Source organism: Brienomyrus brachyistius, chromosome 2, assembly GCF_023856365.1.
Source record: "Brienomyrus brachyistius isolate T26 chromosome 2, BBRACH_0.4, whole genome shotgun sequence".
NCBI lineage: Eukaryota > Metazoa > Chordata > Actinopteri > Osteoglossiformes > Mormyridae > Brienomyrus > Brienomyrus brachyistius.
In genome coordinates, this window is record NC_064534.1 from 35,611,973 (window position 1) to 35,635,023 (window position 23,051).

General features: G+C 44.3%; 9 non-coding genes and 8 pseudogenes across 9 annotated transcripts; all 17 read left to right on the forward strand.

The window, feature by feature from the left end:
• Positions 1 to 250: 250 nt before the first annotated feature.
• Positions 251 to 369, forward strand: LOC125734807 (5S ribosomal RNA). Its single transcript, XR_007394110.1, has one exon. It is a non-coding gene; the product is annotated as a 5S ribosomal RNA (ribosomal RNA).
• A 1,079-nt stretch (positions 370 to 1,448) lies between these two features.
• Positions 1,449 to 1,567, forward strand: LOC125734808 (5S ribosomal RNA). Its single transcript, XR_007394111.1, has one exon. It is a non-coding gene; the product is annotated as a 5S ribosomal RNA (ribosomal RNA).
• A 1,079-nt stretch (positions 1,568 to 2,646) lies between these two features.
• On the forward strand, positions 2,647 to 2,765 carry LOC125735143 (5S ribosomal RNA). Its single transcript, XR_007394441.1, has one exon. It is a non-coding gene; the product is annotated as a 5S ribosomal RNA (ribosomal RNA).
• A 1,078-nt stretch (positions 2,766 to 3,843) lies between these two features.
• LOC125735405 (5S ribosomal RNA) lies at positions 3,844 to 3,962 on the forward strand. Its single transcript, XR_007394701.1, has one exon. It is a non-coding gene; the product is annotated as a 5S ribosomal RNA (ribosomal RNA).
• Positions 3,963 to 5,042: 1,080 nt separating this feature from the next.
• Positions 5,043 to 5,161, forward strand: LOC125731580 (5S ribosomal RNA). The gene has a single exon (XR_007391633.1). It is a non-coding gene; the product is annotated as a 5S ribosomal RNA (ribosomal RNA).
• Positions 5,162 to 6,240: 1,079 nt separating this feature from the next.
• LOC125732020 (5S ribosomal RNA) lies at positions 6,241 to 6,349 on the forward strand (annotated as a pseudogene).
• A 1,079-nt stretch (positions 6,350 to 7,428) lies between these two features.
• Positions 7,429 to 7,537, forward strand: LOC125731776 (5S ribosomal RNA; annotated as a pseudogene).
• Positions 7,538 to 10,901: 3,364 nt separating this feature from the next.
• LOC125732181 (5S ribosomal RNA) lies at positions 10,902 to 11,010 on the forward strand (annotated as a pseudogene).
• Positions 11,011 to 12,089: 1,079 nt separating this feature from the next.
• On the forward strand, positions 12,090 to 12,198 carry LOC125732182 (5S ribosomal RNA; annotated as a pseudogene).
• A 1,080-nt stretch (positions 12,199 to 13,278) lies between these two features.
• LOC125732183 (5S ribosomal RNA) lies at positions 13,279 to 13,387 on the forward strand (annotated as a pseudogene).
• Positions 13,388 to 14,466: 1,079 nt separating this feature from the next.
• LOC125732294 (5S ribosomal RNA) lies at positions 14,467 to 14,575 on the forward strand (annotated as a pseudogene).
• A 1,089-nt stretch (positions 14,576 to 15,664) lies between these two features.
• On the forward strand, positions 15,665 to 15,783 carry LOC125734354 (5S ribosomal RNA). Its single transcript, XR_007393670.1, has one exon. It is a non-coding gene; the product is annotated as a 5S ribosomal RNA (ribosomal RNA).
• A 2,168-nt stretch (positions 15,784 to 17,951) lies between these two features.
• Positions 17,952 to 18,070, forward strand: LOC125731083 (5S ribosomal RNA). Its single transcript, XR_007391370.1, has one exon. It is a non-coding gene; the product is annotated as a 5S ribosomal RNA (ribosomal RNA).
• A 1,080-nt stretch (positions 18,071 to 19,150) lies between these two features.
• On the forward strand, positions 19,151 to 19,269 carry LOC125734268 (5S ribosomal RNA). The gene has a single exon (XR_007393587.1). It is a non-coding gene; the product is annotated as a 5S ribosomal RNA (ribosomal RNA).
• Positions 19,270 to 20,350: 1,081 nt separating this feature from the next.
• LOC125731592 (5S ribosomal RNA) lies at positions 20,351 to 20,469 on the forward strand. Its single transcript, XR_007391634.1, has one exon. It is a non-coding gene; the product is annotated as a 5S ribosomal RNA (ribosomal RNA).
• Positions 20,470 to 21,546: 1,077 nt separating this feature from the next.
• On the forward strand, positions 21,547 to 21,655 carry LOC125732127 (5S ribosomal RNA; annotated as a pseudogene).
• Positions 21,656 to 22,732: 1,077 nt separating this feature from the next.
• LOC125731629 (5S ribosomal RNA) lies at positions 22,733 to 22,841 on the forward strand (annotated as a pseudogene).
• The last annotated feature ends 210 nt before the right edge of the window (positions 22,842 to 23,051 follow it).

Consider the following 23,051-nt stretch of genomic DNA (forward strand, 5'->3'; position numbering starts at 1 on the left):
CCTGTGCGGTAGTGAAAAGGAGTTAAAAAGAAGGAAGTGTGCGGATGCGGAAAGAATGGAATAATTGTGGTAGGCTGCCGGCTGAGTAGTTTGGTGAATGTTTGGTGTGGGTCCGGCGCTGCCGATTGGATGGTGGGGTTGCAGTGTGAGTCAGATAAAAAAAAAAAAAAACAGGAGTAGGATCCAATGGGACTAACTGGCATGTATAGACGCGTGTAATGCAAAAGCGCTGTTTTTGGCAGCATCTCTCGCTTACGGCCATACCACCCTGAACACGCCCGATCTCATCTGATCTCAGAAGCCAAGCAGGGTAGGGTCTGATTAGTACTTGGATGGGAGACCTCCTGAGAATACCAGGTGCTGTAAGCCTTTCTCACTTTTACTTTATACAGGGGGCGCTCCACTTCACGATTAATTTAAATCTATCACTCCCCTTCCATTTTACTATTTTATATATATAAATTTTTTTTTTTCTCTTATTCCTAAAGGCAGCTTTTAGAAACCGTTTTACTCTAAATACTTCCTGGTAATTCTAGGTGCTGTAAGCTGTTCGTGCCTTTATTCCACCAGGGCGCGATCTTCTCACAAACTTGAAGACTGTCACTCCCCATTCACGTTTTACAACTTATTGTTAATGATAAAGAGACAGCTTTTTACACACAGTTTTAAACAAAGTACTGATATTATTCCTCTTCAACTGACCGCTTTGTTTTCTATGCAAAAACCACTTCGCCACAGAAGACTCGATATTATTGGCATAGCAAGTTCTGCTCTTCTCCTTTCAAAACTTGCTAAAAGCTGTATTTAAAAGAACAGATTGGCCGGGGTAATTCACACCCTTCAATGCCAGCTTAATGTTTAGGTTAGTGGGAATCACAGAGGAATTAGGGATGGAAACTTCTTTGCTGGTGGTAGAAGCGGTCTGGTGAATTTTTAGAGAGAAGAGGCCGTCGATGTTTGAATGTAGAAAATAGTTCTGGCTGCAGCCTGCAGTATGGACTTGTTGGTGTGTGTAGCTCCCAGTGTTCTGACAGCGCGACGTTTTGGGGAAGCATGTGATTCAGCAGCTACCAGTGGGTTTCGTGCGGCGGAGATTTTGTGGCTGTTAGCGGAGTTGATAACAGAGGGTCGTTAAGAGAAGCCTACATGCAGTAGGCAAAGGAGTAATGTTTGCTGGCGGGGGACGTGCGGCGATTAACCTGTGCGGTAGTGAAAAGGAGTTAAAAAGAAGGAAGTGTGCGGATGCGGAAAGAATGGAATAATTGTGGTAGGCTGCCGGCTGAGTAGTTTGGTGAATGTTTGGTGTGGGTCCGGCGCTGCCGATTGGATGGTGGGGTTGCAGTGTGAGTCAGATAAAAAAAAAAAAAAACAGGAGTAGGATCCAATGGGACTAACTGGCATGTATAGACGCGTGTAATGCAAAAGCGCTGTTTTTGGCAGCATCTCTCGCTTACGGCCATACCACCCTGAACACGCCCGATCTCATCTGATCTCAGAAGCCAAGCAGGGTAGGGTCTGATTAGTACTTGGATGGGAGACCTCCTGAGAATACCAGGTGCTGTAAGCCTTTCTCACTTTTACTTTATACAGGGGGCGCTCCACTTCACGATTAATTTAAATCTATCACTCCCCTTCCATTTTACTATTTTATATATATAAATTTTTTTTTTTCTCTTATTCCTAAAGGCAGCTTTTAGAAACCGTTTTACTCTAAATACTTCCTGGTAATTCTAGGTGCTGTAAGCTGTTCGTGCCTTTATTCCACCAGGGCGCGATCTTCTCACAAACTTGAAGACTGTCACTCCCCATTCACGTTTTACAACTTATTGTTAATGATAAAGAGACAGCTTTTTACACACAGTTTTAAACAAAGTACTGATATTATTCCTCTTCAACTGACCGCTTTGTTTTCTATGCAAAAACCACTTCGCCACAGAAGACTCGATATTATTGGCATAGCAAGTTCTGCTCTTCTCCTTTCAAAACTTGCTAAAAGCTGTATTTAAAAGAACAGATTGGCCGGGGTAATTCACACCCTTCAATGCCAGCTTAATGTTTAGGTTAGTGGGAATCACAGAGGAATTAGGGATGGAAACTTCTTTGCTGGTGGTAGAAGCGGTCTGGTGAATTTTTAGAGAGAAGAGGCCGTCGATGTTTGAATGTAGAAAATAGTTCTGGCTGCAGCCTGCAGTATGGACTTGTTGGTGTGTGTAGCTCCCAGTGTTCTGACAGCGTGACGTTTTGGGGAAGCATGTGATTCAGCAGCTACCAGTGGGCTTCGTGCGGCGGAGATTTTGTGGCTGTTAGCGGAGTTGATAACAGAGGGTCGTTAAGAGAAGCCTACATGCAGTAGGCAAAGGAGTAATGTTTGCTGGCGGGGGACGTGCGGCGATTAACCTGTGCGGTAGTGAAAAGGAGCTAAAAAGAAGGAAGTGTGCGGATGCGGAAAGAATGGAATAATTGTGGTAGGCTGCCGGCTGAGTAGTTTGGTGAATGTTTGGTGTGGGTCCGGCGCTGCCGATTGGATGGTGGGGCTGCAGTGTGAGTCAGATAAAAAAAAAAAAAAACAGGAGTAGGATCCAATGGGACTAACTGGCATGTACAGACGCGTGTAATGCAAAAGCGCTGTTTTTGGCAGCATCTCTCGCTTACGGCCATACCACCCTGAACACGCCCGATCTCATCTGATCTCAGAAGCCAAGCAGGGTAGGGTCTGGTTAGTACTTGGATGGGAGACCTCCTGAGAATGCCAGGTGCTGTAAGCCTTTCTCACTTTTACTTTATACAGGGGGCGCTCCACTTCACGATTAATTTAAATCTATCACTCCCCTTCCATTTTACTATTTTATATATATAAATTTTTTTTTTTCTCTTATTCCTAAAGGCAGCTTTTAGAAACCGTTTTACTCTAAATACTTCCTGGTAATTCTAGGTGCTGTAAGCTGTTCGTGCCTTTATTCCACCAGGGCGCGATCTTCTCACAAACTTGAAGACTGTCACTCCCCATTCACGTTTTACAACTTATTGTTAATGATAAAGAGACAGCTTTTTATACACAGTTTTAAACAAAGTACTGATATTATTTCTCTTCAACTCACCGCTTTGTTTTCTATGCAAAAACCACTTCGCCACAGAAGACTCGATATTATTGGCATAGCAAGTTCTGCTCTTCTCCTTTCAAAACTTGCTAAAAGCTGTATTTAAAAGAACAGATTGGCCGGGGTAATTCACACCCTTCAATGCCAGCTTAATGTTTAGGTTAGTGGGAATCACAGAGGAATTAGGGATGGAAACTTCTTTGCTGGTGGTAGAAGCGGTCTGGTGAATTTTTAGAGAGAAGAGGCCGTCGATGTTTGAATGTAGAAAATAGTTCTGGCTGCAGCCTGCAGTATGGACTTGTTGGTGTGTGTAGCTCCCAGTGTTCTGACAGCGCGACGTTTTGGGGAAGCATGTGATTCAGCAGCTACCAGTGGGTTTCGTGCGGCGGAGATTTTGTGGCTGTTAGCGGAGTTGATAACAGAGGGTCGTTAAGAGAAGCCTACATGCAGTAGGCAAAGGAGTAATGTTTGCTGGCGGGGGACGTGCGGCGATTAACCTGTGCGGTAGTGAAAAGGAGTTAAAAAGAAGGAAGTGTGCGGATGCGGAAAGAATGGAATAATTGTGGTAGGCTGCCGGCTGAGTAGTTTGGTGAATGTTTGGTGTGGGTCCGGCGCTGCCGATTGGATGGTGGGGCTGCAGTGTGAGTCAGATAAAAAAAAAAAAAACCGGAGTAGGATCCAATGGGACTAACTGGCATGTATAGACGCGTGTAATGCAAAAGGGCTGTTTTTGGTAGCATCTCTCGCTTACGGCCATACCACCCTGAACACGCCCGATCTCGTCTGATCTCGGAAGCTAAGCAGGGTAGGGTCTGGTTAGTACTTGGATGGGAGACCACCTGGGAATACCAGGTGCTGTAAGCTTTTCTCACTTTTACTTTATACAGGGGGCGCTCCACTTCACGATTAATTTAAATCTATCACTCCCCTTCCATTTTACTATTTTATATATATATATATATTTTTTTTTCTCTCATTCATAAAGGCAGCTTTTAGAAACCGTTTTACTCTAAATACTTCCTGGTAATTCTAGGTGCTGTAAGCTGTTCGTGCCTTTATTCCACCAGGGCGCGATCTTCTCACAAACTTGAAGACTGTCACTCCCCATTCACGTTTTACAACTTATTGTTAATGATAAAGAGACAGCTTTTTACACACAGTTTTAAACAAAGTACTGATATTATTCCTCTTCAACTGACCGCTTTGTTTTCTATGCAAAAACCACTTCGCCACAGAAGACTCGATATTATTGGCATAGCAAGTTCTGCTCTTCTCCTTTCAAAACTTGCTAAAAGCTGTATTTAAAAGAACAGATTGGCCGGGGTAATTCACACCCTTCAATGCCAGCTTAATGTTTAGGTTAGTGGGAATCACAGAGGAATTAGGGATGGAAACTTCTTTGCTGGTGGTAGAAGCGGTCTGGTGAATTTTTAGAGAGAAGAGGCCGTCGATGTTTGAATGTAGAAAATAGTTCTGGCTGCAGCCTGCAGTATGGACTTGTTGGTGTGTGTAGCTCCCAGTGTTCTGACAGCGCGACGTTTTGGGGAAGCATGTGATTCAGCAGCTACCAGTGGGTTTCGTGCGGCGGAGATTTTGTGGCTGTTAGCGGAGTTGATAACAGAGGGTCGTTAAGAGAAGCCTACATGCAGTAGGCAAAGGAGTAATGTTTGCTGGCGGGGGACGTGCGGCGATTAACCTGTGCGGTAGTGAAAAGGAGTTAAAAAGAAGGAAGTGTGCGGATGCGGAAAGAATGGAATAATTGTGGTAGGCTGCCGGCTGAGTAGTTTGGTGAATGTTTGGTGTGGGTCCGGCGCTGCCGATTGGATGGTGGGGCTGCAGTGTGAGTCAGATAAAAAAAAAAAAAACCGGAGTAGGATCCAATGGGACTAACTGGCATGTATAGACGCGTGTAATGCAAAAGGGCTGTTTTTGGTAGCATCTTTCGCTTACGGCCATACCACCCTGAACACGCCCGATCTCGTCTGATCTCGGAAGCTAAGCAGGGTAGGGTCTGGTTAGTACTTGGATGGGAGACCACCTGGGAATACCAGGTGCTGTAAGCATTTCTCACTTTTACTTTATACAGGGGGCGCTCCACTTCACGATTAATTTAAATCTATCACTCCCCTTCCATTTTACTATTTTATTTATATATATTTTTTTTCTCTCATTCATAAAGGCAGCTTTTAGAAACCGTTTTACTCTAAATACTTCCTGGTAATTCTAGGTGCTGTAAGCTGTTCGTGCCTTTATTCCACCAGGGCGCGATCTTCTCACAAACTTGAAGACTGTCACTCCCCATTCACGTTTTACAACTTATTGTTAATGATAAAGAGACAGCTTTTTACACACAGTTTTAAACAAAGTACTGATATTATTCCTCTTCAACTGACCGCTTTGTTTTCTATGCAAAAACCACTTCGCCACAGAAGACTCGATATTATTGGCATAGCAAGTTCTGCTCTTCTCCTTTCGAAACTTGCTAAAAGCTGTATTTAAAAGAACAGATTGGCCGGGGTAATTCACACCCTTCAATGCCAGCTTAATGTTTAGGTTAGTGGGAATCACAGAGGAATTAGGGATGGAAACTTCGTTGCTGGTGGTAGAAGCGGTCTGGTGAATTTTTAGAGAGAAGAGGCCGTCGATGTTTGAATGTAGAAAATTGTTCTGGCTGCAGCCTGCAGTATGGACTTGTTGGTGTGTGTAGCTCCCAGTGTTCTGACAGCGCGACGTTTTGGGGAAGCATGTGATTCAGCAGCTACCAGTGGGCTTCGTGCGGCGGAGATTTTGAGGCTGTTAGCTGAGTTGATAGCAGAGGGTCGTTAAGAGAAGCCTGCATGCGGTAGGCAAAGGAGTAATGTTTGCCGGCGGGGGACGTGCGGCGATTAACCTGTGAGGTAGTGAAAAGGACTTAAAGAGAAGGAAGCGTGCGGATGCGGAAAGAATGGAATAATTGTGGTAGGCTGCCGGCTGAGTAGTTTGGTGAATGTTTGTTGTGGGTCCGGCGCTGCCGATTGGATGGTGGTGCTGCAGTGTGAGTCAGATAAAAAAAAAAAAAAAAAAACAGGAGTAGGATCCAATGGGACTAACTGGCATGTATAGACGCGTGTAATGCAAAGGGCTGTTTTTGATAGCGTCTCTCGCTTACGGCCATACCACCCTGAACATGCCTGATCTCGGAAGCTAAGCAGGGTTGGGTCTGGTTAGTATTTGGATGGGAAACCACCTGGGAGTACCAGGTGCTGTAAGCTTTTCTCACTTTTACTTTATACAGGGGGCACTCCACTTCACGATTAATTTAAATCTATCACTCCCCTTCCGTTTTACTATTTTATATATATATATATATTTTTCTCTCATTCATAAAGGCAGCTTTTACACACCGTTTTACTCTAAATACTGCCTGGTAATTCTAGCTGCTGTAAGCTGTTCGTGCCTTTATTCCACCAGGGCGCGATCTTCTCACAAACTTGAAGACTGTCACTCCCCATTCACGTTTTACAACTTATTGTTAATGATAAAGAGACAGCTTTTTACACATAGTTTTAAACAAAGTACTGATATAATTCCTCTTCAACTCACCGCTTTGTTTTCTATGCAAAAACCACTTCGCCACAGAAGACTCGATATTATTGGTATAGCAAGTTCTGCTCTTCTCCTTTCAAAACTTGCCAAAAGCTGTATTTAAAAGAACAGATTGGCCGGGGTAATTCACACCCTTCAATGCCAGCTTAATGTTTAGGTTAGTGGGAATCACAGAGGAATTAGGGATGGAAACTTCTTTGCTGGTGGTAGAAGCGGTCTGGTGAATTTTTAGAGAGAAGAGGCCGTCGATGTTTGAATGTAGAAAATTGTTCTGGCTGCAGCCTGCAGTATGGACTTGTTGGTGTGTGTAGCTCCCAGTGTTCTGACAGCGCGACGTTTTGGGGAAGCATGTGATTCAGCAGCTACCAGTGGGCTTCGTGCGGCGGAGATTTTGTGGCTGTTAGTGGAGTTGATAACAGAAGGTCATTAAGAGAAGCCTGCATGCGGTAGGCAAAGGAGTAATGTTTGCCGGCGGGGGACGTGCGGCGATTAACCTGTGTGGTAGTGAAAAGGACTTAAAGAGAAGGAAGTGTGCGGATGCGGAAAGAATGGAATAATTGTGGTAGGCTGCCGGCTGAGTAGTTTGGTGAATGTTTGGTGTGGGTCCGGCGCTGCCGATTGGATGGTGGTGCTGCAGTGTGAGTCAGATAAAAAAAAAAAAAAAACCAGGAGTAGGATCCAATGGGACTAACTGGCATGTATAGACGCGTGTAATGCAAAAGGGCTGTTTTTGGTAGCTTCTCTCGCTTATGGCCATACCACCCTGAACACGCCCGATCTCGGAAGCCAAGCAGGGTAGGGTCTGGTTAGTACTTGGTTGGGAGACCTCCTGGGAATACCAGGTGCTGTAAGCTTTTCTCACTTTTACTTTATACAGGGGGCGCTCCACTTCACGATTAATTTAAATCTATCACTCCCCTTCCATTTTACTATTTTATATATATATATATATATAAGAACATAAGAACATAAGAACATAAGAACTATACAAACGAGAGGAGGCCATTCGGCCCATCAAGCTCGCTTGGGGAGAACTAAACTAATAGCTCAGAGTCGTTAAAATCTTATCTAGCTCTGATTTAAAGGAACCCAAGGATTCAGCTTGCACTACATTATCAGGAAGGCTATTCCATACTCTGACTACACGCTGCGTAAAGAAGTGCTTCCTTAAATCCAGCTTGAAATGTTCTCCCGCTAATTTCCACCTATGGCCACGAGTTCGTGTATTTAAACTAATGCTGAAGTAACTATTTGGTTGAACAGCATCCAAACCTGTTAGAATCTTATATACCTGGATCATGTCCCCCCTCAATCTCCTTTGCTTGAGACTGAACAGATTTAGCTCAAGTAACCGTTCCTCGTATGACATTCCTCTAAGACCAGGAATCATTTTTGTGGCCCTACGCTGCACCTTTTCTAAGGCCACAATGTCCTTTTTAAGATATGGTGACCAAACCTGCACACAATATTCTAGGTGAGGTCTCACCAAGGAATTGTATAATCTTAGCATTACCTCCCTTGACTTAAACTCCACACACCTGGAGATATACCCCAACATCCTATTGGCCTTTTTTATTGCTTCCCCACACTGGCGAGAATGGGACATGGAAGCATCAACATACACACCAAGGTCTTTCTCATGATCAGCTACCTTTATTTCAGTGACACACATGAAATACCTGTACTTTATATTTCTGCTCCCTAGATGGAGTACCTTACATTTATCGACGTTAAATTTCATCTGCCAGGTATCGGCCCAGTCACTAATTAAATCAAGATCCCGCTGTAGCTGCTGAGCCACTAATTCAGTATCTGCTACACCACCCACCTTGGTGTCATCTGCAAATTTCACCAGTTTACTGTATATATTGGTATCCATATCATTTATGTAAATTAGGAACAATAGTGGTCCTAAAATCGAACCCTGCGGTACCCCACTATGAACGCAAGCCCACTGTGACATTGTGCCTCTTATAACTACTCGCTGTTTCCTATCTGTTAACCAGTTATCAATCCAGGTCGCTACGGTACCTAAAATACCAGTCGCTTTGAGTTTAAGTAGGAGCCTCTTGTGGGGGACAACATCAAAAGCCTTTTGGAAATCTAAGTAGATGACATCATAGGCCTTCTTATCATCAACTTCCTGAGTAGCTTCCTCAAAAAACTCCAACAGATTTGTTAAACAGGATCTACCTCTCCTAAATCCATGCTGGCTATCCCGCAAAATGTTATTGGAGTCCAGGTAATCTATCATTTTCTCTTTGATTAAAGCCTCCATAACTTTACCAGTTATACAAGTTAGACTGATTGGCCTATAGTTAGACAAATTATTTCTATCCCCTTTTTTGAAAATAGGCGTTATGAAGGCGTGCTTCCAATCAGAAGGTACCACACCTTCAGATAAGGATTTTTGAAACAGTAAAGTTAAGGGTCGGCAAATAATATCCCTCATCTCTTTTAACACTATAGGTAAGATGCCATCAGGGCCCTGTGATTTATTTATTTTGAGCTTAGCTAGGCTTTGCAAAACATCTGCTTCAGTTATATATACATTAGCTATAGACAATGCTGGATAGGTAATAACTGGTAAATTACTAAGGTCCTCAACAGTGAATACCCGTGCAAAACTATCATTGAACTCATTTGCTATATCAATGTCGTTTACTATTATAAGACCCTTACTATCCTGCAGATTAGTAATTTCAGGTTTTAGAGCTCTTTTAGAGTTAAAATACTGGAAGAAACTTTTAACGTCATCCTTAGCTTCCAATGCAACCATCCTTTCGACATTTCTTTTAGCTCGTCTAATATCATTTTTTAACTTAGCCTGTAGACTTAGATATTCCTGCTTAATTCTGTCATCATCAGTTATTTTCCATTGCTGGAACAAAGCCCTTTTCCTCCTTACTTTATGCTTTATTTCCCTAGTAAACCACCTAGGTTGCAATTTCCTAGATTTATTCTTGCTGGAAACAGGTATGAAGTCCTCTTGCACTTGCAATAATGTGCTTTTAAAAAATTCCCAGGCCTCTTCAACAGTTTTGTTATTTAACTCCATCCAGTTCACAGTTTCTAGTTTTAGTCTCATACACTTAAAGTCAGCCTTCCTAACATTATATATTTTTGATTTGGACTTAGCTCTTCGAACACTAAACTTAACCTCAAATTTGACCATGTTATGATCGCTACTGTCAAGTGGTTCTAAAACGTCTAATTTACCAAAATTATTATATATTTTCTCTCTTTCATAAAGGCAGCTTTTAGAAACAGTTTTACTCTAAATACTGCCTGGTAATTCTAGCTGCTGTAAGCTGTTCGTGCCATTATTCCACCAGGGCGCGATCTTCTCACAAACTTGAAGACTGTCACTCCCCATTCACGTTTTACAACTTATTGTTAATGATAAAGAGACAGCTTTTTACACACAGTTTTAAACAAAGTACTGATATAATTCCTCTTCAACTCACCACTTTGTTTTCTATGCAAAAACCACTTCACCACAGAAGACTCGATATTATTGGCATAGCAAGGTCTGCTCTTCTCCTCCTTTCAAAACTCGCTAAAAGCTGTATTTAAAAGAGCAGGTTGGCCGGGGTAATTCACACCCTTCAATGCCAGATTAATGTTTAGGTTAGTGGGAATCACAGAGGAATTAGGGATGGAAACTTCTTTGCTGGTGGTAGAAGCGGTCTGGTGAATTTTTAGAGAGAAGAGGCCGTCGATGTTTGAATGTAGAAAATTGTTCTGGCTGCAGCCTGCAGTATGGACTTGTTGGTGTGTGTAGCTCCCAGTGTTCTGACAGCGCGACGTTTTGGGGAAGCATGTGATTCAGCAGCTACCAGTGGGCTTCGTGCGGCGGAGATTTTGTGGCTGTTAGCTGAGTTGATAGCAGAGGGTCGTTAAGAGAAGCCTGCATGCGGTAGGCAAAGGAGTAATGTTTGCCGGCGGGGGACGTGCGGCGATTAACCTGTGAGGTAGTGAAAAGGACTTAAAGAGAAGGAAGCGTGCGGATGCGGAAAGAATGGAATAATTGTGGTAGGCTGCCGGCTGAGTAGTTTGGTGAATGTTTGTTGTGGGTCCGGCGCTGCCGATTGGATGGTGGTGCTGCAGTGTGAGTCAGATAAAAAAAAAAAAAAAACCAGGAGTAGGAGCCAATGGGAGTAACTGGCATGTATAGACGCGTGTAATGCAAAAGGGCTGTTTTGGGTAGCGTCTCTCGCTTACGGCCATACCACCCTGAACACGCCTGATCTTGGAAGCTAAGCAGAGTATGGTCTGGTTAGTACTTGGAAGGGAGACCACCTGGGAATACCAGGTGCTGTAAGCTTTTCTCACTTTTACTTTATACAGGGGGCGCTCCACTTCACGATTAATTTAAATCTATCACTCCCCTTCCATTTTACTATTTTATTTATATATATATATTCTCTCTTTCATAAAGGCAGCTTTTAGAAACCGTTTTACTCTAAATACTGCCTGGTAATTCTAGGTGCTGTAAGCTGTTCGTGCCTTTATTCCACCAGGGCGCGATCTTCTCACAAACTTGAAGACTGTCACTCCCCATTCACGTTTTACAACTTATTGTTAATGATAAAGAGACAGCTTTTTAAACACAGTTTTAAACAAAGTACTGATATAATTCCTCTTCAACTCACCACTTTGTTTTCTATGCAAAAACCACTTCACCACAGAAGACTCGATATTATTGGCATAGCAAGGTCTGCTCTTCTCCTCCTTTCAAAACTCGCTAAAAGCTGTATTTAAAAGAGCAGGTTGGCCGGGGTAATTCACACCCTTCAATGCCAGATTAATGTTTAGGTTAGTGGGAATCACAGATGAATTAGGGATGGAAACTTCTTTGCTGGTGGTAGAAGCGGTCTGGTGAATTTTTAGAGAGAAGAGGCCGTCGATGTTTGAATGTAGAAAATTGTTCTGGCTGCAGCCTGCAGTATGGACTTGTTGGTGTGTGTAGCTCCCAGTGTTCTGACAGCGCGACGTTTTGGGGAAGCATGTGATTCAGCAGCTACCAGTGGGCTTCGTGCGGCGGAGATTTTGTGGCTGTTAGCTGAGTTGATAGCAGAGGGTCGTTAAGAGAAGCCTGCATGCAGTAGGCAAAGGAGTAATGTTTGCCGGCGGGGGACGTGCGGCGATTAACCTGTGAGGTAGTGAAAAGGACTTAAAGAGAAGGAAGCGTGCGGATGCGGAAAGAATGGAATAATTGTGGTAGGCTGCCGGCTGAGTAGTTTGGTGAATGTTTGTTGTGGGTCCGGCGCTGCCGATTGGATGGTGGTGCTGCAGTGTGAGTCAGATAAAAAAAAAAAAAAAACCAGGAGTAGGAGCCAATGGGAGTAACTGGCATGTATAGACGCGTGTAATGCAAAAGGGCTGTTTTGGGTAGCGTCTCTCGCTTACGGCCATACCACCCTGAACACGCCTGATCTTGGAAGCTAAGCAGAGTATGGTCTGGTTAGTACTTGGAAGGGAGACCACCTGGGAATACCAGGTGCTGTAAGCTTTTCTCACTTTTACTTTATACAGGGGGCGCTCCACTTCACGATTAATTTAAATCTATCACTCCCCTTCCATTTTACTATTTTATTTATATATATATATTCTCTCTTTCATAAAGGCAGCTTTTAGAAACCGTTTTACTCTAAATACTGCCTGGTAATTCTAGGTGCTGTAAGCTGTTCGTGCCTTTATTCCACCAGGGCGCGATCTTCTCACAAACTTGAAGACTGTCACTCCCCATTCACGTTTTACAACTTATTGTTAATAATAAAGAGACAGCTTTTTAAACACAGTTTTAAACAAAGTACTGATATAATTCCTCTTCAACTCACCGCTTTGTTTTCTATGCAAAAACCACTTCACCACAGAAAACTCGATATTATTGGCATAGCAAGGTCTGCTCTTCTCCTCCTTTCAAAACTTGCTATAAGCTGTATTTAAAAGAGCAGGTTGGCCGGGGTAATTCACACCCTTCAATGCCAGCTTAATGTTTAGGTTAGTGGGAATCACAGAGGAATTAGGGATGGAAACTTCTTTGCTGGTGGTAGAAGCGGTCTGGTGAATTTTTAGAGAGAAGAGGCCGTCAATGTTTGAATGTAGAAAATTGTTCTGGCTGCAGCCTGCAGTATGGACTTGTTGGCGTGTGTAGCTCCCAGTGTTCTGACAGCGTGACGTTTTGGGGAAGCATGTGATTCAGCAGCTACCAGTGGGCTTCGTGCGGCGGAAATTTTGTGGCTGTTAGCGGAGTTGATAACAGAGGGTCGTTAAGAGAAGCCTGCATGCGGTAGGCAAAGGAGTAATGTTTGCGGGCGGGGGACGTGCGGCGATTAACCTGTGAGGTAGTGAAAAGGACTTAAAGAGAAGGAAGTGTGTGGATGCGGAAAGAATGGAATAATTGTGGTAGGCTGCCGGCTGAGTAGTTTGGTGAATGTTTGGTGTGGGTCCGACGCTGCCGATTGGATGGTGGTGCTGCAGTGTGAGTCAGATAAAAAAAAAAAAAAAAACCAGGAGTAGGAGCCAATGGGACTAACTGGCATGTATAGACGCGTGTAATGCAAAAGGGCTGTTTTGGGTAGCGTCTCTCGCTTACGGCCATACCACCCTGAACACGCCTGATCTTGGAAGCTAAGCAGAGTATGGTCTGGTTAGTACTTGGAAGGGAGACCACCTGGGAATACCAGGTGCTGTAAGCTTTTCTCACTTTTACTTTATACAGGGGGCGCTCCACTTCACGATTAATTTAAATCTATCACTCCCCTTCCATTTTACTATTTTATTTATATATATATATTCTCTCTTTCATAAAGGCAGCTTTTAGAAACCGTTTTACTCTAAATACTGCCTGGTAATTCTAGCTGCTGTAAGCTGTTCGTGCCTTTATTCCACCAGGGCGCGATCTTCTCACAAACTTGAAGACTGTCACTCCCCATTCACGTTTTACAACTTATTGTTAATGATAAAGAGACAGCTTTTTAAACACAGTTTTAAACAAAGTACTGATATAATTCCTCTTCAACTCACCGCTTTGTTTTCTATGCAAAAACCACTTCACCACAGAAAACTCGATATTATTGGCATAGCAAGGTCTGCTCTTCTCCTCCTTTCAAAACTTGCTATAAGCTGTATTTAAAAGAGCAGGTTGGCCGGGGTAATTCACACCCTTCAATGCCAGCTTAATGTTTAGGTTAGTGGGAATCACAGAGGAATTAGGGATGGAAACTTCTTTGCTGGTGGTAGAAGCGGTCTGGTGAATTTTTAGAGAGAAGTGGCCGTCAATGTTTGAATGTAGAAAATTGTTCTGGCTGCAGCCTGCAGTATGGACTTGTTGGCGTGTGTAGCTCCCAGTGTTCTGACAGCGTGACGTTTTGGGGAAGCATGTGATTCAGCAGCTACCAGTGGGCTTCGTGCGGCGGAAATTTTGTGGCTGTTAGCGGAGTTGATAACAGAGGGTCGTTAAGAGAAGCCTGCATGCGGTAGGCAAAGGAGTAATGTTTGCGGGCGGGGGACGTGCGGCGATTAACCTGTGAGGTAGTGAAAAGGACTTAAAGAGAAGGAAGTGTGTGGATGCGGAAAGAATGGAATAATTGTGGTAGGCTGCCGGCTGAGTAGTTTGGTGAATGTTTGGTGTGGGTCCGACGCTGCCGATTGGATGGTGGTGCTGCAGTGTGAGTCAGATAAAAAAAAAAAAAAAAACAGAAGTAGGATCCAATGGGACTAACTGGCATGTATAGACGCGTGTAATGCAAAAGGGCTGTTTTTGGTAGTGTCTCTCGCTTACGGCCATACCACCCTGAACATGCCTGATCTTGAAAGCTAAGCAGAGTATGGTCTGGTTAGTACTTGGAAGGGAGACCACCTGGGAATACCAGGTGCTGTAAGCTTTTCTCACTTTTACTTTATACAGGGGGCGATCCACTTCACGATTAATTTAAATCTATCACTCCCCTTCCATTTTACTATTTTATATATATATATATATATATATATATATTCTCTCTTTCATAAAGGCAGTTTTTAGAAACCGTTTTACTCTAAATACTGCCTGGTAATTCTAGGTGCTGTAAGCTGTTCGTGCCTTTATTCCACCAGGGCGCGATCTTCTCACAAACTTGAAGACTGTCACTCCCCATTCACGTTTTACAACTTATTGTTAATAATAAAGAGACAGCTTTTTACACACAGTTTTAAACAAAGTACTGATATAATTCCTCTTCAACTCACCACTTTGTTTTCTATGCAAAAACCACTTCACCACAGAAGACTCGATATTATTGGCATAGCAAGGTCTGCTCTTCTCCTCCTTTCAAAACTCGCTAAAAGCTGTATTTAAAAGAGCAGGTTGGCCGGGGTAATTCACACCCTTCAATGCCAGATTAATGTTTAGGTTAGTGGGAATCACAGAGGAATTAGGGATGGAAACTTCTTTGCTGGTGGTAGAAGCGGTCTGGTGAATTTTTAGAGAGAAGAGGCCGTCGATGTTTGAATGTAGAAAATTGTTCTGGCTGCAGCCTGCAGTATGGACTTGTTGGTGTGTGTAGCTCCCAGTGTTCTGACAGCGCGACGTTTTGGGGAAGCATGTGATTCAGCAGCTACCAGTGGGCTTCGTGCGGCGGAGATTTTGTGGCTGTTAGCGGAGTTGATAACAGAGGGTCGTTAAGAGAAGCCTGCATGCGGTAGGCAAAGGAGTAATGTTTGCCGGCGGGGGACGTGCGGCGATTAACCTGTGAGGTAGTGAAAAGGACTTAAAGAGAAGGAAGTGTGCGGATGCGGAAAGAATGGAATAATTGTGGTAGGCTACCGGCTGAGTAGTTTGGTGAATGTTTGGTGTGGGTCCGGCGCTGCCGATTGGATGGTGGTGCTGCAGTGTGAGTCAGATAAAAAAAAAAAAAACCAGGAGTAGGATCCAATGGGACTAATTGGCATGTATAGACGCGTGTAATGCAAAAGGGCTGTTTTTGGTAGTGTCTCTCGCTTACGGCCATACCACCCTGAACACGCCCGATCTCGTCTGATCTCGGAAGCTAAGCAGGGTAGTGTCTGGTTAGTACTTGGATGGGAGACCACCTGGGAATACCAGGTGCTGTAAGCTATTCTCACTTTTACTTTATACAGGGGGCGCTCCACTTCACGATTAATTTAAATCTATCACTCCCCTTCCATTTTACTATTTTATATACATATATATATATATATATATATATATATATATATATATATATATATATATATATATATATTTTTTTTTTTTTTTTTTTCTCTCATTCATAAAGGCAGCTTTTAGAAACCGTTTTACTCTAAATATCCATCCATCCATCCATCATCTCCCGCTTAATCCGGGGTCGGGTCGCGGGGGCAGCAGCCTCAGCAGGGAAACCCAGACTTCCCTCTCCCCGGCCACTTCATCTAGCTCCTCTGGGGGGACCCCGAGGCGTTCCCAGGCCAGCCGAGAGACATAGTCTCTCCAGCGTGTCCTGGGTCTTCCCCGGGGCCTCCTCCCAGTGGGACATGCCCGGAATACCTCCCCAGGGAGGCGTCCCGGAGGCATCCTGATCAGATGCCCGAGCCACCTCATCTGGCTCCTCTCGATGCGGAGGAGCAGCGGCTCTACTCTGAGTCCCTCCCGAATGACTGAGCTCCTCACCCTATCTCTAAGGGAGAGCCCAGCCACCCTGCGGAGGAAACTCATTTCGGCTGCTTGTACCCGCGATCTCGTTCTTTCGGTCACTACCCAAAGCTCATGACCATAGGTGAGGGTAGGAACGTAGATCGACTGGTAAATCGAGAGCTTCGCCTTTTGGCTCAGCTCTCTCTTCACCATGACAGACCGATGCAGCGCCCGCATGACTGCCGACGCCGCACCGATCCGCCTGTCGATCTCCCGCTCCATCGTTCCCCCACTCGTGAACAAGATCCCGAGATACTTAAACTCCTCCACTTGGGGGAGGACCCCATCCCCAACCCGGAGAGAGCACTCTACCCTTTTCCGGCTGAGAACCATGGTCTCGGATTTGGAGGTGCTGATTCTCATCCCAGCCGCTTCGCACTCGGCTGCGAACTGCTCCAGCGAGAGCTGAAGGTCACGGCTCGATGAGGCCAACAGAACCACATCATCCGCAAAAAGCAGAGACCTAATCCTGAGGTCACCGAACCGGACGCCCTCAACGCCCTGGCTGCGCCTAGAAATTCTGTCCATAAAAACTATGAACAGAATCGGTGACAAAGGGCAGCCCTGACGGAGTCCAACCCTCACCGGAAACGAGTCCGACTTATTGCCGCCCATGCGGACCAAACTCTGGCACCGGTCATACAGGGGTTTTACTCTAAATACTTCCTGGTAATTCTAGGTGCTGTAAGCTGTTCGTGCCTTTATTCCACCAGGGCGCGATCTTCTCACAAACTTGAAGACTGTCACTCCCCATTCACGTTTTACAACTTATTGTTAATGATAAAGAGACAGCTTTTTACACACAGTTTTAAACAAAGTACTGATATTATTCCTCTTCAACTGACCGCTTTGTTTTCTATGCAAAAACCACTTCGCCACAGAAGACTCGATATTATTGGCATAGCAAGTTCTGCTCTTCTCCTTTCAAAACTTGCTAAAAGCTGTATTTAAAAGAACAGATTGGCCGGGGTAATTCACACCCTTCAATGCCAGCTTAATGTTTAGGTTAGTGGGAATCACAGAGGAATTAGGGATGGAAACTTCTTTGCTGGTGGTAGAAGCGGTCTGGTGAATTTTTAGAGAGAAGAGGCCGTCGATGTTTGAATGTAGAAAATTGTTCTGGCTGCAGCCTGCAGTATGGACTTGTTGGTGTGTGTAGCTCCCAGTGTTCTGACAGCGCGACGTTTTGGGGAAGCATGTGATTCAGCAGCTACCAGTGGGCTTCGTGCGGCGGAGATTTTGTGGCTGTTAGCGGAGTTGATAACAGAGGGTCGTTAAGAGAAGCCTGCATGCAGTAGGCAAAGGAGTAATGTTTGCCGGCGGGGGACGTGCGGCGATTAACCTGTGCGGTAGTGAAAAGGAGTTAAAAAGAAGGAAGTGTGCGGATGCGGAAAGAATGGAATAATTGTGGTTGGCTGCCGGCTGAGTAGTTTGGTGAATGTTTGGTGTGGGTCCGGCGCTGCCGATTGGATGGTGGTGCTGCAGTGTGAGTCAGATAAAAAAAAAAAAAAACCAGGAGTAGGATCCAATGGGACTAACTGGCATGTATAGACGCGTGTAATGCAAAAGGGCTGTTTTTGGTCGCATCTCTCGCTTGCGGCCATACCACCCTGAACACGCCCGATCTCATCTGATCTCGGAAGCTAAGCAGGGTAGGGTCTGGTTAGTACTTGGATGGGAGACCTCCTGGGAATACCAGGTGCTGTAAGCTTTTCTCACTTTTACTTTATACAGGGGGCGCTCCACTTCACGATTAATTTAAATCTATCACTCCCCTTCCATTTTACTATTTTATATATATATATATTTTTTTTTCTCTCATTCATAAAGGCAGCTTTTACACACCGTTTTACTCTAAATACTTCCTGGTAATTCTAGGTGCTGTAAGCTGTTCGTGCCTTTATTCCACCAGGGCGCGATCTTCTCACAAACTTGAAGACTGTCACTCCCCATTCACGTTTTACAACTTATTGTTAATGATAAAGAGACAGCTTTTTACACACAGTTTTAAACAAAGTACTGATATTATTCCTCTTCAACTGACCGCTTTGTTTTCTATGCAAAAACCACTTTGCCACAGAAGACTCGATATTATTGGCATAGCAAGTTCTGCTCTTCTCCTTTCAAAACTTGCTAAAAGCTGTATTTAAAAGAACAGATTGGCCGGGGTAATTCACACCCTTCAATGCCAGCTTAATGTTTAGGTTAGTGGGAATCACAGAGGAATTAGGGATGGAAACTTCTTTGCTGGTGGTAGAAGCGGTCTGGTGAATTTTTAGAGAGAAGAGGCCGTCGATGTTTGAATGTAGAAAATTGTTCTGGCTGCAGCCAGCAGTATGGACTTGTTGGTGTGTGTAGCTCCCAGTGTTCTGACAGCGCGACGTTTTAGGGAAGCATGTGATTCAGCAGCTACCAGTGGGCTTCGTGCGGCGGAGATTTTGTGGCTGTTAGCGGAGTTGATAACAGAGGGTCGTTAAGAGAAGCCTGCATGCAGTAGGCAAAGGAGTAATGTTTGCCGGCGGGGGACGTGCGGCGATTAACCTGTGCGGTAGTGAAAAGGAGTTAAAAAGAAGGAAGTGTGCGGATGCGGAAAGAATGGAATAATTGTGGTTGGCTGCCGGCTGAGTAGTTTGGTGAATGTTTGGTGTGGGTCCGGCGCTGCCGATTGGATGGTGGTGCTGCAGTGTGAGTCAGATAAAAAAAAAAAAAAACCAGGAGTAGGATCCAATGGGACTAACTGGCATGTATAGACGCGTGTAATGCAAAAGGGCTGTTTTTGGTCGCGTCTCTCGCTTATGGCCATACCACCCTGAACACGCCCGATCTCATCCGATCTCGGAAGCCAAGCAGGGTAGGTTCTGGTTAGTACTTGGATGGGAGACCTCCTGGGAATACCAGGTGCTGTAAGCTTTTCTCACTTTTACTTTATACAGGGGGCGCTCCACTTCACGATTAATTTAAATCTATCACTCCCCTTCCATTTTACTATTTTATATATATATATATATATTTTTCTCTCATTCATAAAGGCAGCTTTTACACACCGTTTTACTCTAAATACTTCCTGGTAATTCTAGGTGCTGTAAGCTGTTCGTGCCTTTATTCCACCAGGGCGCGATCTTCTCACAAACTTGAAGACTGTCACTCCCCATTCACGTTTTACAACTTATTGTTAATGATAAAGAGACAGCTTTTTACACACAGTTTTAAACAAAGTACTGATATTATTCCTCTTCAACTGACCGCTTTGTTTTCTATGCAAAAACCACTTCGCCACAGAAGACTCGATATTATTGGCATAGCAAGTTCTGCTCTTCTCCTTTCAAAACTTGCTAAAAGCTGTATTTAAAAGAACAGATTGGCCGGGGTAATTCACACCCTTCAATGCCAGCTTAATGTTTAGGTTAGTGGGAATCACAGAGGAATTAGGGATGGAAACTTCTTTGCTGGTGGTAGAAGCGGTCTGGTGAATTTTTAGAGAGAAGAGGCCGTCGATGTTTCAATGTAGAAAATTGTTCTGGCTGCAGCCAGCAGTATGGACTTGTTGGTGTGTGTAGCTCCCAGTGTTCTGACAGCGCGACGTTTTAGGGAAGCATGTGATTCAGCAGCTACCAGTGGGCTTCGTGCGGCGGAGATTTTGTGGCTGTTAGCGGAGTTGATAACAGAGGGTCGTTAAGAGAAGCCTGCATGCAGTAGGCAAAGGAGTAATGTTTGCCGGCGGGGGACGTGCGGCGATTAACCTGTGCGGTAGTGAAAAGGAGTTAAAAAGAAGGAAGTGTGCGGATGCGGAAAGAATGGAATAATTGTGGTAGGCTGCCGGCTGAGTAGTTTGGTGAATTTTTGGTGTGGGTCCGGCGCTGCCGATTGGATGGTGGTGCTGCAGTGTGAGTCAGATAAAAAAAAAAAAAAAACCAGGAGTAGGATCCAATGGGACTAACTGGCATGTATAGACGCGTGTAATGCAAAAGGGCTGTTTTTGGTAGCATCTTTCGCTTACGGCCATACCACCCTGAACACGCCCGATCTCGTCTGATCTCGGAAGCTAAGCAGGGTAGGGTCTGGTTAGTACTTGGATGGGAGACCACCTGGGAATACCAGGTGCTGTAAGCATTTCTCACTTTTACTTTATACAGGGGGCGCTCCACTTCACGATTAATTTAAATCTATCACTCCCCTTCCATTTTACTATTTTATATATATATTTTTTTTTTCTCTCATTCATAAAGGCAGCTTTTAGAAACCGTTTTACTCTAAATACTTCCTGGTAATTCTAGGTGCTGTAAGCTGTTCGTGCCTTTATTCCACCAGGGCGCGATCTTCTCACAAACTTGAAGACTGTCACTCCCCATTCACGTTTTACAACTTATTGTTAATGATAAAGAGACAGCTTTTTACACACAGTTTTAAACAAAGTACTGATATTATTCCTCTTCAACTGACCGCTTTGTTTTCTATGCAAAAACCACTTCGCCACAGAAGACTCGATATTATTGGCATAGCAAGTTCTGCTCTTCTCCTTTCAAAACTTGCTAAAAGCTGTATTTAAAAGAACAGATTGGCCGGGGTAATTCACACCCTTCAATGCCAGCTTAATGTTTAGGTTAGTGGGAATCACAGAGGAATTAGGGATGGAAACTTCTTTGCTGGTGGTAGAAGCGGTCTGGTGAATTTTTAGAGAGAAGAGGCCGTCGATGTTTGAATGTAGAAAATTGTTCTGGCTGCAGCCTGCAGTATGGACTTGTTGGTGTGTGTAGCTCCCAGTGTTCTGACAGCGCGACGTTTTGGGGAAGCATGTGATTCAGCAGCTACCAGTGGGCTTCGTGCGGCGGAGATTTTGTGGCTGTTAGCTGAGTTGATAGCAGAGGGTCGTTAAGAGAAGCCTGCATGCGGTAGGCAAAGGAGTAATGTTTGCCGGCGGGGGACGTGCGGCGATTAACCTGTGAGGTAGTGAAAAGGACTTAAAGAGAAGGAAGCGTGCGGATGCGGAAAGAATGGAATAATTGTGGTAGGCTGCCGGCTGAGTAGTTTGGTGAATGTTTGTTGTGGGTCCGGCGCTGCCGATTGGATGGTGGTGCTGCAGTGTGAGTCAGATAAAAAAAAAAAAAAAACCAGGAGTAGGATCCAATGGGACTAACTGGCATGTATAGACGCGTGTAATGCAAAGGGCTGTTTTTGATAGCGTCTCTCGCTTACGGCCATACCACCCTGAACATGCCTAATCTCGGAAGCTAAGCAGGGTTGGGTCTGGTTAGTATTTGGATGGGAAACCACCTGGGAGTACCAGGTGCTGTAAGCTTTTCTCACTTTTACTTTATACAGGGGGCACTCCACTTCACGATTAATTTAAATCTATCACTCCCCTTCCGTTTTACTATTTTATATATATATATATTTTTCTCTCATTCATAAAGGCAGCTTTTACACACCGTTTTACTCTAAATACTGCCTGGTAATTCTAGCTGCTGTAAGCTGTTCGTGCCTTTATTCCACCAGGGCGCGATCTTCTCACAAACTTGAAGACTGTCACTCCCCATTCACGTTTTACAACTTATTGTTAATGATAAAGAGACAGCTTTTTACACATAGTTTTAAACAAAGTACTGATATAATTCCTCTTCAACTCACCGCTTTGTTTTCTATGCAAAAACCACTTCGCCACAGAAGACTCGATATTATTGGTATAGCAAGTTCTGCTCTTCTCCTTTCAAAACTTGCCAAAAGCTGTATTTAAAAGAACAGATTGGCCGGGGTAATTCACACCCTTCAATGCCAGCTTAATGTTTAGGTTAGTGGGAATCACAGAGGAATTAGGGATGGAAACTTCTTTGCTGGTGGTAGAAGCGGTCTGGTGAATTTTTAGAGAGAAGAGGCCGTCGATGTTTGAATGTAGAAAATTGTTCTGGCTACAGCCTGCAGTATGGACTTGTTGGTGTGTGTAGCTCCCAGTGTTCTGACAGCGCGACGTTTTGGGGAAGCATGTGATTCAGCAGCTACCAGTGGGCTTCGTGCGGCGGAGATTTTGTGGCTGTTAGTGGAGTTGATAACAGAAGGTCATTAAGAGAAGCCTGCATGCGGTAGGCAAAGGAGTAATGTTTGCCGGCGGGGGACGTGCGGCGATTAACCTGTGTGGTAGTGAAAAGGACTTAAAGAGAAGGAAGTGTGCGGATGCGGAAAGAATGGAATAATTGTGGTAGGCTGCCGGCTGAGTAGTTTGGTGAATGTTTGGTGTGGGTCCGGCGCTGCCGATTGGATGGTGGTGCTGCAGTGTGAGTCAGATAAAAAAAAAAAAAAAACCAGGAGTAGGATCCAATGGGACTAACTGGCATGTATAGACGCGTGTAATGCAAAAGGGCTGTTTTTGGTAGCTTCTCTCGCTTATGGCCATACCACCCTGAACACGCCCGATCTCGGAAGCCAAGCAGGGTAGGGTCTGGTTAGTACTTGGATGGGAGACCTCCTGGGAATACCAGGTGCTGTAAGCTTTTCTCACTTTTACTTTATACAGGGGGCGCTCCACTTCACGATTAATTTAAATCTATCACTCCCCTTCCATTTTACTATTTTATATATATATATATATATATAAGAACATAAGAACATAAGAACATAAGAACTATACAAACGAGAGGAGGCCATTCGGCCCATCAAGCTCGCTTGGGGAGAACTAAACTAATAGCTCAGAGTCGTTAAAA